At 41.1% G+C, this 15772-nt stretch overlaps 1 protein-coding gene across 5 annotated transcripts in view; it reads left to right on the top strand.

Annotated features, from left to right (window-relative positions):
* The window catches only part of ARPP21 (cAMP regulated phosphoprotein 21), a 223874-nt gene that overhangs the window by 76589 nt on the left and 131513 nt on the right, over positions 1-15772 (top strand). The gene's annotated exons all lie outside the window — the stretch shown is intronic.

The raw sequence follows: 15772 nt of genomic DNA, 5'->3' as shown, positions 1-15772 counted from the left end.
CACTCCTTGTCAGCTTACTGAGTCTGTTAACTTGCTGCAAAGGCTTGTGTGCCTTACCATCCATTTGTTTGTTCTTAAATAAAATATAATAGCTGTCTGCAGGAGCCATTATTCATAAAGTTCTTGCCTGTCTCTTATTCTGTATGATTTAGAATACTCTAGAAGTGGCAGAATGCAACAACAGTTTGTATGTGGGAATGATAAAGGGCTTTCTGCTGGAATTAGTTCAAGAAACCACCATGTACTGGCACTCCTTGTACAAGGTATAAATATATTTCATTTTACTTAAAGAAGGATGGGTGGGGTTAAAGGAAAGTATTTTCAAATAAAAATGCTCCCCAGGGCTTTTAGAAATTTTATGATTAAGAATGCCCCGCTCTGTGGGAAGTCTGTCTTTAGAGGGGACAATACTAGTGACGAGAAAGGTTATCCATGAATGCCTGCAAGAAGACAGACCTTGAGCTATATGAATACCTTAAAAGCTATGGGCATAGCTATGTTGTAGCCCCTTAATGCCTTCAAAGGGTATGTGTTTCTTTAAAGGTCAGGGGTTCAGCAACTGAGAACATCTTCACTAAGGGTCAATCTCTCAAGCAAGGCACCCCACCAAATAGTTAAAAAGACAGAAGTCTTAAATGGAGAAGAGCCCAAGATAAAAGAGATCTCAACAATTCAGTCTTCTTCCCATCATAAAGAACACCTCCCCCTCCCCAAATTCCATGCTCCCCATGAGAACCTTCTGGGGGTTTGGTCATAGACAAGCAATTAGAGTAGCAATATTTCCACTTTTTTTTTTTTTTTGCAGCATGGAGTGTCTTGACAAGAAGTGAATATAGCAATAACACCCCAATTTCAAAACAGAAATGCCTCATTGGTATCATCAGTACCTCACAGACAAAAAAATTGAGTTGTTTCTGTAAAATATAAGCATTTTCTACAACAGCAGACTTGAAGAACAAAATCAAGTCTAAAGGTGGTAATTTCCCCTGATATTTGGGAATGAAATCCTCTCTGAGTGCTGAGAGGGTGAAATGACATTTACCATCATTTCTCTTCCTAGTTCAGTAGATATCATGCTGAGATGGAATTGAAACTTTGCATCCTATTGCATTGCAGGAGAAACATGATAACGCACACGACACGATTCCCAGGGAAATATTTTATGGCTGAAGTCCAAGGATTTATGACTGCAACAAAGCTTTGATTATGTCATGCTTTCAGTTGGTACATAGAAAGAAGAGAAATTAAACATATAAATACTGCATCCCACAATATCTTGCCACTTGGCATAGGTGAACTATGCTTCCAAATAAAATTATGTAACAACATGACGTTTATGTGACATCTGTGGTGTATGAGCAAGCAAGGGAACAACTGATCAAACCCTTACTAGCAAATTTGCCGGGAAAATCTGATGCCTCCCATATTAAATACCTTCTGGAGGATAGGTCAAATGGTAGTATTACACTGACCGTGGCAAAGTTTCTTTCGGAGGTCGCAAGAAACAAAGACCATCATGCTCTAGACATAACAAAATGACTACCTTAGTCTCTTTCGCCTGCTGTTTGGTTGTGTTAACTGTATCTTGTTTTGAAACTGTATTGTGGGTCTGTGGACCAATCTGTATACCCCATATATGTATTTGTTTTCATGATAACATGATTTTAAAAATACATAGGGTTCCCCCTTCCTTTTCTTGTCTTGTGCATCAGAAGTTGGCATTATCTTATTTGTCATTAGATTGCAATTCCAAGCAGCTGCTATACAACTGCTGCTCTCCTTTCAAATAATGGATCTGATAATTTAAAAGACAATCAGGAATGCAAAGCTTATTTACTTTTTAAAAATAGATTGATTTTTTGAAACCTTTAGTAGCTTCAGATACCAATTATTATTTTTGAAACCAAAGTATATATCTGAGACAACTGCCTCGTTGTTAAATGCATTTGTGGAATATATTCTGGGATTCTTTGTAGCATTTATGAATAAAGCTAGGGTATTGGCACAGATGCGTTTTCTTACTTTGATTTCTAGGTTACGCAGCATGTGTTTATTTGGAAGTTCCACTGAGATGCATTCCCAAGTAAGTAAGCAGAGGACTGCAGCCTTAACACCCTCGTCTTAAACATTTATGATACTGCATTGGCTGCAACCCTGAGAAGTACTTGCATAATAGCATAGTTCTACTCCACGCTATTGCAGGCAAACTTAGGCAAGTAGTAGACATTATAGCAGGGGTCAACAAACTTTTTCAGCAGGGGGCCGGTTCACTGTCTCTCAGACCTTGTGGGGGCTGGACTATATATTTTTTTGGGGGGGGTGAACGAATCCTTATGCCCCACAAATAACCCAGAGATGCATTTTAAATAAAAACACACATTCTATTCATGTAAAAACATGCTGGTTCCCGGACCATGCGCGGGCTGGATTGAGAATGTGATTGGGCCGGATCCAGCCCCTGGGCCTTAGTTTGCCTACCCATGCATTATCGGGTAGACATGGTTTTTTTTCTGCTAAAGGTCCTCAGAGATGAGCTCTTGGGAGTTGCATGCCGGCGGTGGGTGGAGCTAGAACCGAAAGTGGGAAGAGTTTGCAGCATTGCATAGGACTCTCTGACACACACACTCTCTGTGTGTGTGTGTGTGTGAGAGAGAGAGAGAGAGAGAGAGAGGGGGGGAGAGAGAGAGGGAGAGAGAGGGAGAGAGAGGGAGAGGGAGGGAGAGGGAGAGCTGGGTCACATACACAAACACACAATGTGGGGTAGGAAGAGCTTCCCAGTAGAGTGGTGCGGAGAGCAAGAGTGGGTCCAAAGTATCTAGAGAGCTGCATTGAGTGAGGCCATGTCAGAAAGCTGTAGCACATGACTTCTCTGCATGATACAACACCGCTGTGTCGCAGGCTAGGGAGAACCTCGTCTTACACATTTTAAACTGTTGATGTTGTCGGGCTACTAAAATGATATATTTCTTTCATAGGAGCCATTTCTTTCACATGCCCTTCTCCAGGGCTCCCCCCCGGGGGTACTCAGGGACACGCAGTACCGGCATCTCTTTTGTTGTTGTTGAAAAGTGGGTCACTTACTGTAACAAATTCATGGTGAATTCTGGCATCCATTTTTCTAGAAAAAAAAAAGCACTGCCCTCCTCCGTGCATTTTCCTCGTAGCTTCTCGGCTTTGGGCTAAGATCAAGTGTAGGAACCATCTCTGAGCCCTTTGGATCAGAACAGCTATTGGCCAGGTGTCAATAACCCCCTTTGGGGAGAAGGTGGTATACATGGCCATGGTGGGCAGTTGCAGGCACTTTTGGAGGAAACAGATTATTTAGATCCATTCCAGTGTGGGTTCAGGACACACTGACGGATGACTTCTGCAGAGAGCGGGACTGACGGACTGTGAATTTTCTCCTACTTCTTGATCTCTTATTGGCATTTGATACCATTGACCATGGTATCCCTCTGGACTGGCTCTGGGATATGGGAATTGGGGCATTGTATTATAGAGATGCCAATCCTACCTTCAGGACCAAGTCCACAGAGTAGCATTGGGAGAGTGACCCTGGTGGCTAATCTAGGGAGTGCTGCAGGAAACTATGCTATCTCTGGTGCTATTTGATAACTAAGCCGCTGAAAGTGGTCATTAGGAGTTTTTGGATGAGGTGCCATCTGCATTTGGAATCTAATTCCCATTGAAAACAACATACTGAAATCAAGGGTTGATATAATTATTATTACTATTATTATAATAATAATAATTATAATTATATTTTTATTTTTATAATTATATTTGTAGAGGGCTGATGGTCCACACTTTGCTTCTTAGCAGCCAGTTTTGGTATTATTATTTTAATAATATTATTTAAATAATGATGATGATGATGATGATGATACTGCCTACTGCCCTTCATCCAAAGATCACAGGGTGGTTCACAACATAAAAAAAACCAAAATGAGAATTTAAATTCATAATAAAATAAGAAGACAATAAGCCCTCCTTCCACAAACACATTTAAAAGGCCACAGGATGCTCAATCAACCCAAGGCCTGGTTATAGAGCTACATTTTTGCCTGCTGTCTAAAGATAGGTCACAAACGTGCCAGACGAGCATCCCTGGGGTGCGTATTCTGCAAGTGAGGAGCTGCCACAGAAAATGCCTGTTTTCATATTGCTGTCCTCCAGGCCATTGGTGGAGAGGGCACATGGAGAAGGGCCTCAGATGATGACCACAGGGTCTGGATCAGCTCATATGGGGAGAGGCAGTCCTTGAGGCATTGGTATTGATAATCTAAATTAAGTACGTTGCGGGTAAGATATTAAAAATGGCTTGTCCACATTAATTAACTGAGGACATAAGAAGAGCCAGTTAGATCAGGCCATTGTCTCATCTAGACCAGCATCTTTGTCTCACAGTGAGCCAACCAAATGCCCCACAGGATGTCTTCATCAGCAGTTGTTTACCCAAAGCTTTAATTTGGGTTTCCTTCCATTGACACTGCATTTGCACCAAGCTAAATTTGATTTGGAAGTTTATTCAAAATTATAGCCCACCCTTCGAGAAACAACTTAAATACTAAACATCAGCAACATAAAAATCACAAATTAAAAAGAACGCAAAGGAGAACAGCAACAGCGAACAAAAATGAAATAAAACTAATGAAGGCAGGCTAATGATGCAAAAAGCTGGCCCTTTGAGCCCCCAGCCCCCAGCCTCTTTATGTAAGGATCAACACTCTGAATTTTGCCTAAAACCAGTCTGACCATTAGTATATAGAGCACTGCTGTATTCTTTACTAATAGAGGTTTCAGAGAAGTCGGCCCCACATTCAATGCATTATGGTTGTCTAACCTGGAGATTGCAAATACATTCAGGGCCCATGCATTAATTTTGCTTCTTATGCTGTAGAGAGCTTCCTACGCACGTACTATGGGGTTATCCCACGCATGTGATATCAAGGCTTATGAAATAAAAAGTTTGTACATTCTGAAATTGCATCCTGGTCCACAAAGGAGCTTTTCTGCCATTCTTGTGTAGTGATAAAATTTGAGATGTGGAAACGGAGTAACCATCACACAATATTTAAAGAAATGAAGGTTTGTAAAGATTCCTGTGGCTCTTACAGCATTTGATATAAAATAGTGATTGGCATCAATTTTTGAAGAACTTAGCAAGCCTACTACTCATATAAAACTGAGTGTGCTGTCAAAAAACAGGGATGCACTTTGTATGAAACATTAATTCTTAAAGCCTATGCTCTGTGTGAGTAAACCCTAAGGGATGAGGAAAAAAAACAAGTGTGCATCAGTGAAAATATACGCTGTAATAAAAGCAATTAACTTCTTTTTAGATTGATTTTGAGTAGCTTGATCTGGGTCCTTCCGAATCAAAGTAACTGAAAATTAACCAAGGCTGTGGCTGTAAACTTATTTTGTTTTTGTTTTTTTAAAATATATTTATTGAATTTTATAACAGAGAAACAAAAAACACATACAAACAAACCACATGGGAAACACCCCATGTGGGGTACAATAGATGCACAAAATACAAACATACAAAAAGAATAACATACAGAATCAAAAATAACATTTAAAAAAGCTCTAACATTGTTGACTTCCTCATGTCCCTCCTAACTGCGTTTCATTGTATATCATCTTTAGTAATTTCTAAATCATAATTCAAATCTTATTTTACATACTTAACCTATTTTACTTTTATTTCACATTTCATGATCTATTCAAAACTTAATTAACATTTACATCTAAATCTTACTATAATAAAAAACGAAAAGAAAAAAATATCAACAAATCCTTTTCTACAACCCCTCTGTGCTTCCAAATCTTAAACATTTTCAATATTGCAATTAATTTTCAAATAATTTTTAAATTTCTTCCAATCTTCTTCCACCGACTCTTCCCTCTGGTCACGGAGTCTCCCGGTCAATTTGGCCAGTTCCATAAATTTGATCATCTTCGACTGCCACTCATCCACTGTAGGTAAATCTTCATTCTTCCAATTCCCAGCCAATAAAATTCTCGCTGCTGTTGTGGCATACAGAAAAAATGTAACATCTTTCTTGGGTATTAATGTAACATCTTTCTTGTAGTTAAGTTTCTAAGGTATCCTCTCAAGTCCTGATGTATACCCATAACCCAAGGGGCCTTCAGTTACAAAGAAGCCCACTTCTGCACATACCTATAAATCCCCCATGGCTCCTGAGCCACATGACTTGCTATCCCTAATGGTATGGCCCACTGTCCTTCAGAAATTTAAAAGGAGTATGTGGCATGAATGCAATAGCACTCTCCTGTTGTTGTTCCCTGGCAACTGGTATCCTGGAGATTGCACAGATCCATTGATTGATTGATTGATTGATTGACTGACTGACTGACTGATTTCATGTACACTGGAACCTCGGGTTACATACCGTCCTCCTTACAAACGCTTTGGGTAACGAGCTCCGCTAACCCGAAAGTAGATGCTCCTGGTAGCGAACTTTGCCCCAGGATGCCATCGGAAGTCGTGCGCCAGCGGCAGGCCCCATTAGTGAAAGTGCGCCTCATGTTAAGAAGGGTTTTGGCTTAAGAGCGGACCTCCGGAATGTATTAAGTTCGTAATCGGAGGTACCACTGTATAAGCCACCTTCCTACAACAAGCTGTGCCTAAAGTAGCTTGCAGCGAACATTCAAAACATCAAAATAGAGAACATTGGAAATACAATATACAAAAGCACATTAGTAAGTTCAAAATAGCAAAAACTGACAATTTACAAGTGCAGTGCAGAATAAATTTAATACTACACACAAACCCCCATCTCCAATCTTAAATACATAAATACAAAGGAAAAATGAAAATTAACCAACAACAGTACCACTCTTGCTACACTCCAAGGAGCCTGGCTTAAATACAGTTCGGATGGGAGGGGTAGATGAGATACACCAGGGGTCAGCAACCTTTTTCAGCCCTGGGCCGGCCCACCGTCCCTCAGACCATGTGGTGCGCCGGACTATATTTTTTTGGGGGGGGGGGATGAACGAATTCCTTTGCCCCACAAATAACCTAGAGATGCATTTTAAATAAAAGGACACATTCTACTCATGTAAAAATATGCTGATTCCCAGACCGTCCGTGGGCCGGATTCAGAAGATGATTGGGCCGCATCCGGCTCACGGGCCTTAGGTTGCCTACCCCTGAGATACACCTTTCATGGCTCCATGGCTCCCACATCTTTCCTCGAGAGGAGGCTGACAGCACAAAAAGGCAAATGTTGGGGAGAGCAGTGATTGTAAGTCTCTTCCTCAGCCTCCTGGAAGTACCAACTGCTAGTATCTTATTGTACCATTGTGATCAGTAGCTATTAAATGTAAATATGTTAATTTATCAGTGTGAAATAAATGCTATATCTGAGCCTGCATCAGCCCAAGCAGCAAATGCTCATTAAAAATAGAGAGTAAAAAAGGAGAGTAGATGAGAGATATCTTCTGTATTTATTTTTTACATTGTAGTTCTTTGCAGTTTAAACTAGTAGATTGGAATGGTAGGATGGAGTGATTACCAAAAATTTGCAGACTACAACAATGAAACTTCGCACTTCCCAAGTCTTGGTTTTAAGCTGCAATCCCTGTTTGCTTTGATAAGACTTGCATAGGTAAGGTAACTGAACAAGCCTTCTCCTATACAGTGGTACCTCTGGTTACAGACGCTTCAGGTTACAGACTCCGCTAACCCAGAAATAGTGCCTTGGGTTAAGAACTTTGCTTCAGGATGAGAACAGAAACCGTGCAGCGGTGGTGCAGCGGCAGCGGGAGGCCCCATTACCTAAAGTGGTACCTCAGGTTAAGAACAGTTTCAGGTTAAGAACGGACCTCCAAAATGAATTAAGTTCTTAACCCGAGGTGCCACTGTATTCAAAAGTACTATTCCTTACCTGTAGGCTGAAGTCCATTCTAGTTCCTCAGGATTCTTCATCATTACCACCATATTTTGTAGCAAGTGTACACCAGGACACTCAACTGAGACCAGTGTTTCGCAGTGATCTGCACTGTATCAGTGCACCAATCCTTTCCAGATCACATGCTTGGGTGAATCAATACTGTGTGGCAATTGTTACTACGAACACAGAGTAATACTGTATAATGAGCATAGGCAGCACTGCAACTGTTGAATAAAAACAGAGAGAGAGCTGCTAAGCCCTTGAAACAGAAGGTAACATTTTCTGAGGTGCTTCCATTTGTGCTTTTGCATTAGTGCCTTCACAGCTAAGAGCAGAGTTGAAGCCATCCTGGGAGATTCATTGTATGCACCTCATTCTTTTAGAGTCATCTGAAACCAGCACCCAGGGCCCCGCCCTCACAGCAGGCAGCATGGCTTCCACGCAGCTTTGCCGCGCAGCGCCCCCCCTGCCAGTCCAGCACCCTGGTGCCCCGCACCACCGGGACTGCACCTAGAGCCGGGCCTGCCAGCACCACCACTGTGGTAAACAACACTATATTAGTAAATTGTTGATCTTCGTGTCTACAGTGCTGTTCTGGTATAAAAAGTGCAGAGTTTGAACTCTTCATGATGAAAGCTGTTCCATGACACTGATGCTAGCTAGTAATCTTTTTTAGCCCATTTCGTTGTGTTTCTAAGGCTATTTCTCAGCAATTTTATCTTTTCCGAAAGTTCTTCTATTAGTCTCTTGGAGATTCAGTGTTCTTTTCTGGGCTTCCACAACTCCTAGAGGTATGGCACTCGGTTTAACAAATGTTGTGCAAACATCTCCCTAAGGTTTTAAGTAAATGCGATAGAAGAGAACAGCTTCTGACTGCAGAGGCACTATTTAAGCCTGCAAGGCACTACTTGAGTATATTGATTGCCTGTAAAGTAAAAACACAAATTAATTTCAGCAGAATGGAGAATAAGTAGTTGTTTGGGCATTCTAAGTTGGTAAGCTCATTTCGTGTAAGGAAAAACGTGAACTGCATATTGTAACCTCTGTGACTGAGATTATTTCTAGGCTGCCTTGTTACTATGAAGGGCAAGTGTTTCCAAAAATATATCAAAATAGCTTATCTTGGCTGAATATTCTGTATGCCCATTTTATTTTGTCTCATTCACACAGTGTCTGTAACCCTTGTCAGTAGGAAGTTCTGATAGAATTTCTTGTTGCAACTATTGGCTGCTGTCATATTTGGGCTAGGAAATCTGCAAAGGTGGATTCTCATTGCAAATGAAACATGCAAGCAGGGCAAGTGTGTATTTGGATTGTTGCATTGACCCAGCAACGGAGATCCTCTACTTATGTAGATATGATGGGTTAGCTGCAAAGTAGAGCAGAAGGTTCGTGTTTTGTTATGATAGCAAGGGACTCTATAATTAATGTTGTTTAGAACAATATGGTTGAATGGCATATAAAGTACACATAGTCCAACCCTTTGGCAGGGATCCTCTGCATTGCACTTCCACAACTTCGAACCAATTAAGATGAATGCAGCCTGTTTGCTCTGCCAGGTGTTTGACTGCCCTTGTGCTGTAGATTGAAACAGGCAGCAAAACAAAAGGACATTTACTGAGCACCACTAAGCCAACAAATTTGGCTGGTTGGATATATACCTCCTGGTAGGTCACTAATTGCCCTACACATTTTATTTATGTGTTTGTCCATTTTTTAAAGTCATTCTTTGTTGATTGGTTTCAGGGCAGTTTACAATTACATAATATAGAATCAAACTTCCGCAACTACACCAAAACAGCAGAATAGAGTCCAGTTGAGATTAGTCAACATAACTGAAACACTTGTCGAATGAAAAAGTCTTTACTTGTGCCTAAGCAACAACTTAGTGGGGCTACCCTTTAGGTTGGTATAGAGACTGCTGCTAGTGCAGAATGTGGTGGCTAAATTGCTGGTGTTTGTAACACCTTGTTTTCAGGATTTGCACTGGCTACTTAGCCAAGTTCAAGGTGTTGGTATCAACACATAAGGCCCTAGACAGCTCAGGTCTGGGATACTTGATAAATTGCCTTATCCCTTATATACCTAGTAGCTCACAGAATGCTGTGGGAGAATTATCAGAAACCTGCTCCAATGTAACTCTAAGCAGAGCTTTCTTTGTGGTTGCCCCATTTTGTGGAGCAGCATTCCTATCTGTACTTTCCAGAAACAATTGAATAAAATTGATTTTTTTTTCATTTGACAGGCTTTTTCTGGCTGGATGAAAATATGCCTTTCATTTTTAAACCTATCTTCAGCTATTTTTTCCCTCTTTGTAATCCATTTTTTAGTTGTTATATGTTTGTAAATCGGTTGATAAACATGTAAATAAATCAGTAATGAAGACGATACTCAAAACTCACTGGAAAGAGGATATTGCAGATGGGGTGATAGCTGCAAATGCCCTTTTATTCAATGCAACCCATCTCACTGCTCATAGTGGGAACACTCTGTGAAAGGTATAGGTAGATATGCTCAGTTTACTGGCCAGTTGTTAGGGGAACAGGCATTCCTTAGGTACCCAGGTCCCAGACCACTGAGGACTTTTTTCTAGGCAAGGCAGCAGTTTCAATTAATCCCAGAAATGGACTGGTAGACTGTGAAGCTCTTATTACTGGTTCCAATGTGTGATTCATATGAGCAATCTGGTGCCACTTTTTGTACTAACTGCAATTTCTGAACAGTCTTCAAAGGCAGCACCATGAGTAACACTTGGTAGTAGTTCAGATAGGTTCACATGGGAAGTTGTCAGAGCCTGGATGCCATAGGCAGCCAGAAGACATAGCAGCTGAAGCTGGTACAAGATGCTCTATGCTACCAAGGTCATTGGCCTCTTGTGATAAAGCTGGATTTTGGAGCAGGCACTGGCTGCACAGCTAATCTTTTGGAGAGATGAGACCCTGTGCAGGCACACTGAAAACTGTCCCCCTAAACTAGGAAACTTTCCACTCACAGAAGCATAATCTTCCCAGGGTTGAGTTCCACTCCACTGGCCCCCATCTTTCCCATTTTTGAGTCTTAATTACTTGTTGAGCACTTCACTTACTGCCTCACCTAATTTAGATGAAAACAGATCATAGAGCCGGGTGTTCATTTGACATTTCACTCCATCTGCCATAGAAAAAAAACAAAGGAGGCAAGATGGGAGAAGATGCCAAGGGACTGTGGGGCTGAGAAGAAGACCCCAAGCAGTAGATGGAGAAATAGCATACTTTACAGAGGACTGTTCTCCATTTGAAGGCACCTTTCTGTTTGAAGTGCTATTTGATGCAAGTCTACTTTAAAGATAAAGAACCACACAAAGAGAGAGTTGTTGTTCTGAAGTTGCATATGAACAGTTAGTATTTGGACAATGGACTTAGCTGGCACAGAGGTCATTTCATCACAGCTTTCCCACTACCGTGGAAAAGATGTCCTACTCCTTACGAATGCTTTGGGTAACGAGCTCCACTAACCTGGAAGTAGGTGCCCCTAGCTGCGAACTTTGCCCCAGGATGCGAGCGAAAGTCTTGTGCCGGCGGCGTGGCAGCAGCGGGAGGCCCCATTAGCAAAAGCACACCTCATGTTAAGAATGGTTTAAGAATGGATCTCTGGAACAAATTGCCATATTTTCCGGTCTATAAGATGCCCCCCCCCATGTATAAGATGTATCCGTGTATAAAGGTAAAGGTAAAGGGACCCCTGACCATTAGGTCCAGTCGTGACCGACTCTGGGATTGCGCGCTCATGTCGCATTATTGGCCGAGGGAGCCGGCGTATAGCTTCCAGGTCATGTGGCCAACATGACAAAGCCACTTCTGGCAAACCAGAGCAGCACATGGAAACGCCATTTACCTTCCTGCTGTAGCGGTTCCTATTTATCTACTTGCATTTTGACGTGCTTTCGAACTGCTAGGTTGGCAGGAGCTGGGACCAAGCAACGGGAGCTCACCCCGTCACAGGGATTTGAACCGCTGACCTTCTGATCAGCAAGCCCTAGGCTCAGTGGTTTAACCACAGTGCCACCTGGGTCCTCCGTGTATAAGATGGCCCTAAATTTTCATATTATTTTAAAGGAAAAAACCTAGTATTTTACATGGGAAAATACGGCAAGTTCGTAACTGGAGGTACTACTGTATAATGTGATGCATTCTGTTTTTTATTCACATTATGTTTAGAAATAATTACTACAAATCAACTTATTGAAATCCATGGGTCTGTGTTGCATTTCCTTCTTTTTGAAGATGTGCAATTGATCACCTGTTTGAAAGTGACCCATGCAAGTAGGACCACGACCATGATGCCTCCCAACTTCTAGCTCACACAAATCAATTCACATTAAAGTGTATCCACATTACATCCCCTTCCCCTTTCCAACACACATGTACACATTATCCTATTATAGGGTATCAAAAGCTGAGCAGGGAGGAAGTACCGGTACATGATGCTCTATGCAAAGAGATATTCAGGTCATTGAGGAGTCACTTAGGGCCACAACTAAACTAAGTTCATACAACTAAGCAGCACTTATTTTGCCATGTGATCATAGACTTGGGTACACAACAGCAGAAAATTATTTAATATAAACTGGTTACTGTAGCTACAACAATTTTGTGGGTGTGGAAGCTACACAAAGAAAATTGTTGCCCTAATGAACAGATATTTCAGACAAAAGCTTTTTCATGTAAGAATATATGTGAATACATGATGGAGAGGAGGAAACAGATAATGCTGTTGTGATTTTGTTTTTGACAAATGTGCATAATTTTTTTAATAAATAAATAAATGGTGCCCGTGATCCAAGTTGCTTATTTACAGGAGAGAAAATAAATAAACTGAATAATTAAGTGGCAAATATTTTCCAGTGCAAAATGTATTCCCTGCCAATTATAGGCAGATATGGGAGCTGTTTCTGAACTATAAAATGAAATTGAATAGCAACTTTGTTTTCTGCTTTAATTAACTGCTAACCTGCTTGCACAAATCGGTTGATCTAACATCCTTGTCCCAAGTCTTAGGAATCTGCGCCCTAGAGGATGATAGATGAAAGCGAGATCATTTGGGAGGGAATTTCAGTGTAAAGGTAATAAAAATAGGCTTTATTTTTTCATTGATCTATACTGTTCAATCTTGCAGTGATAGAAACGGGGATGATTAAAGGAAAAAGAGAAAAATTGAACAAGAGCTTGTGCCTCCTACTCAACCTTAATGTTTTCTCTACAGCTTCATTCATATGCTGGCAGCACACACCCTCGCAATGAGTGTATCCCTATGATACACAGACTTGAAAGCATGCATTTATAAAATTCATGTGTTACATTTTTAGATACATGTGTGCTGTTATATGTGCAGGTAGTTCTTTAGGTGTACAGTATAGTGCAATCTTTGGTTACACTGTCTGTGTGTATGAACAACATTGCCCTAATCTTGCTAAGAGGAACCAAATCAGCCAGACATGGAGGGAGAGTTGCTTTTAATTAAAAAGTTCACTTTATGTAAATAACGCAGGTGAAAAATTTGGTACGATTTTTATATCTTCACTCAAGTGATTCTTCATGCAAGGATTATCCATTTTTCCAGACCCCCAAGTTAAAAATTAGCTCCTTAGACGTGTCCATCTAAGACATTTATCACAAGACCTGAATTGCTTTACCAGCCTCCAATACTACCGGTATTAATCTCTCTTCATCTCTGCACCCCTTATCACTTCATCACTGCTCAAGGTTTGCATCGGTTTCCACTTTAGAGCACTAGTTCCTCTCCTGATCTGAGTTCATCTTTTGCTGCTGATCATTGATGGATAAGAACTCTCTGAACACATCCAGTAGTAACATCTGTATTGCACTCACTTTTATCTCCTGAAATCTAGAAGGATTGCTGCCATCATGTAACCATAGTTAAGAATTTAAAGGACCGGAATGAAGAAGAAACTGGCTCAATGTATCCCAGCTTCTTTCCTGGTTCTTTTGCAGTAGCAGGCAACTACAAGGATGTTCTACAATTCGCCTTTACTAGCCAGAGCAAATTAGCATTTTAGACGTGGGGACTTGTTCTCTGCCATTCCTTCTGTTGCAGAAGCTTGTGCTGCAACAGCTAAATCAGTACCATGTCCAGCTCCTTGTCCTGTTGCTTCTAAAGAGAAGCTGCAATCTCCTTATGAGAGATTTCACTTCGCTGGGCTGGTGCTAGGAGGACGAGGCCTCTCTTACAGTTTTTGGGATGCAGTGAAAAAAATCTCATGCCCTCCCCATTCTCCATCTTATCCTCACTTCAAAAAGTTACCTACATGACCCCACCCAGCCATACTGTAACTTTGCCAGAGCGCTTGTGCTGCAGGGTGCAGGGCTAGAGTGTAAGTCAAATAGCATTCATATCTGGTGACTTCAGATGATGAGTTTCTACTGAAAAGACCTATGTCACATTCTCAGAGGCCCAACCACTCAGGACATCTTATTGTCAGACAAAGGTAGTCATCATGGAGGGAGGCAACAGATCAGTGGTGTGCAGTGAAATTTTTTGTAGGGGAACAGTTAGGGTCAGAGGCACCAGTTTGTGAGGGCGATTGGGGGGACGGACACACACACAACATGACAAGACAGTCTATGACTTATTAGAGCTGCATGAGGGAAAGAAACCATGTGGGGGTCTGTACTGCAATATTCAGAATTAAACCATGATTTATGACAAAGTGTGGTTTATTCTGATGAACAAAACAGGCCAGTATGTTTTACTTTATGTGAGCTGCTTAGAGAGACCCTGGACTATAATCAAAGCATACTTCAATTTCTGTAGTTTGACTCACCACAGCTTTTGAAAATCAGGCGTGATGTGAGCAAGATGTGAGAGAGTAGGAATGACTGGTTACCTGCTTTCCTAGGTGGGCAGTGGTTGGGGCCCGGCAGCTGGGACAAGCAGGCTTGGCCGGCCATTGAGAATCTTTCTGCCCTGCCCTGCGGCAAGTCAGGACTGCCTGCAAAATATCTTTAATTTAAAAAGGCCAATCAGTGGGCTGAGCCTCGCTGGAGACTGTGAGTTGGCTGCTCGCACTCTGGGCTGCCAGCCTGAGCCAAAATCCACCTACATCTGGAATCAATAAAGTTGTGGCCACTCCTATCACGGATCATTGTCTGCTTGAGTCTGTTCATCACACCTTAGCTATAGCCACTGCATGGGGAGGGTGGCACTGCGACAGGGACCGCAATCTACACCAAGCATTACAAACTTATTTAGTGTGAAAATGCTTCCATTTCACTGCAATGTTCTCCTTAACATCACAAAAGATCCAACATTTTAATGTGGTTCTGTATTTTGAATAGCGTAGCTGCTTTAAAATGTTATAAACATTTTCAGCTTATTGCTTGCTAATGCAAAATAATAATAATTTTTTTTAAAAAAAATCTCACTGAAAGTGTCAGTTTTGCTTTATGAAGGTGCAGTGTAATAATTCTCCACTGTCAGCCTTATCACTCATTCCTAGGGCTTTTAAAGAGAAATCTGTTAAAATTAGATAAGGATTCAATGACAAATTCAAATGTTCCTTCAATCAAGAGGTGTCATTTCAATGTCATGCATTATTAAAGCCCAACAAGTCTCTGAGTTGTAAGTGTATGATTACTTTTGTGCATTCTTTGCTGAATTAGAATACATGTGAGATTGTTTGTATTTAGTAGATGCAATAATTAGTAAATTCCAAGGTATAGCCTTATAATTTTTTTTTGGGGGGGGGAAGCTCCATTAATTATTTTATTCCCCCTAACGTATGAGCACTAAATATGCAAAACAGTTTCATTGGGTTTGTCTTTTAGCATAGCTGCCAAGTTCTCCCTTTT

This window comes from Zootoca vivipara, chromosome 12 (genome assembly GCF_963506605.1).
Source record: "Zootoca vivipara chromosome 12, rZooViv1.1, whole genome shotgun sequence".
Classification (NCBI taxonomy): domain Eukaryota; kingdom Metazoa; phylum Chordata; class Lepidosauria; order Squamata; family Lacertidae; genus Zootoca; species Zootoca vivipara.
This window is presented reverse-complemented; position numbering and strand designations above follow the sequence as displayed.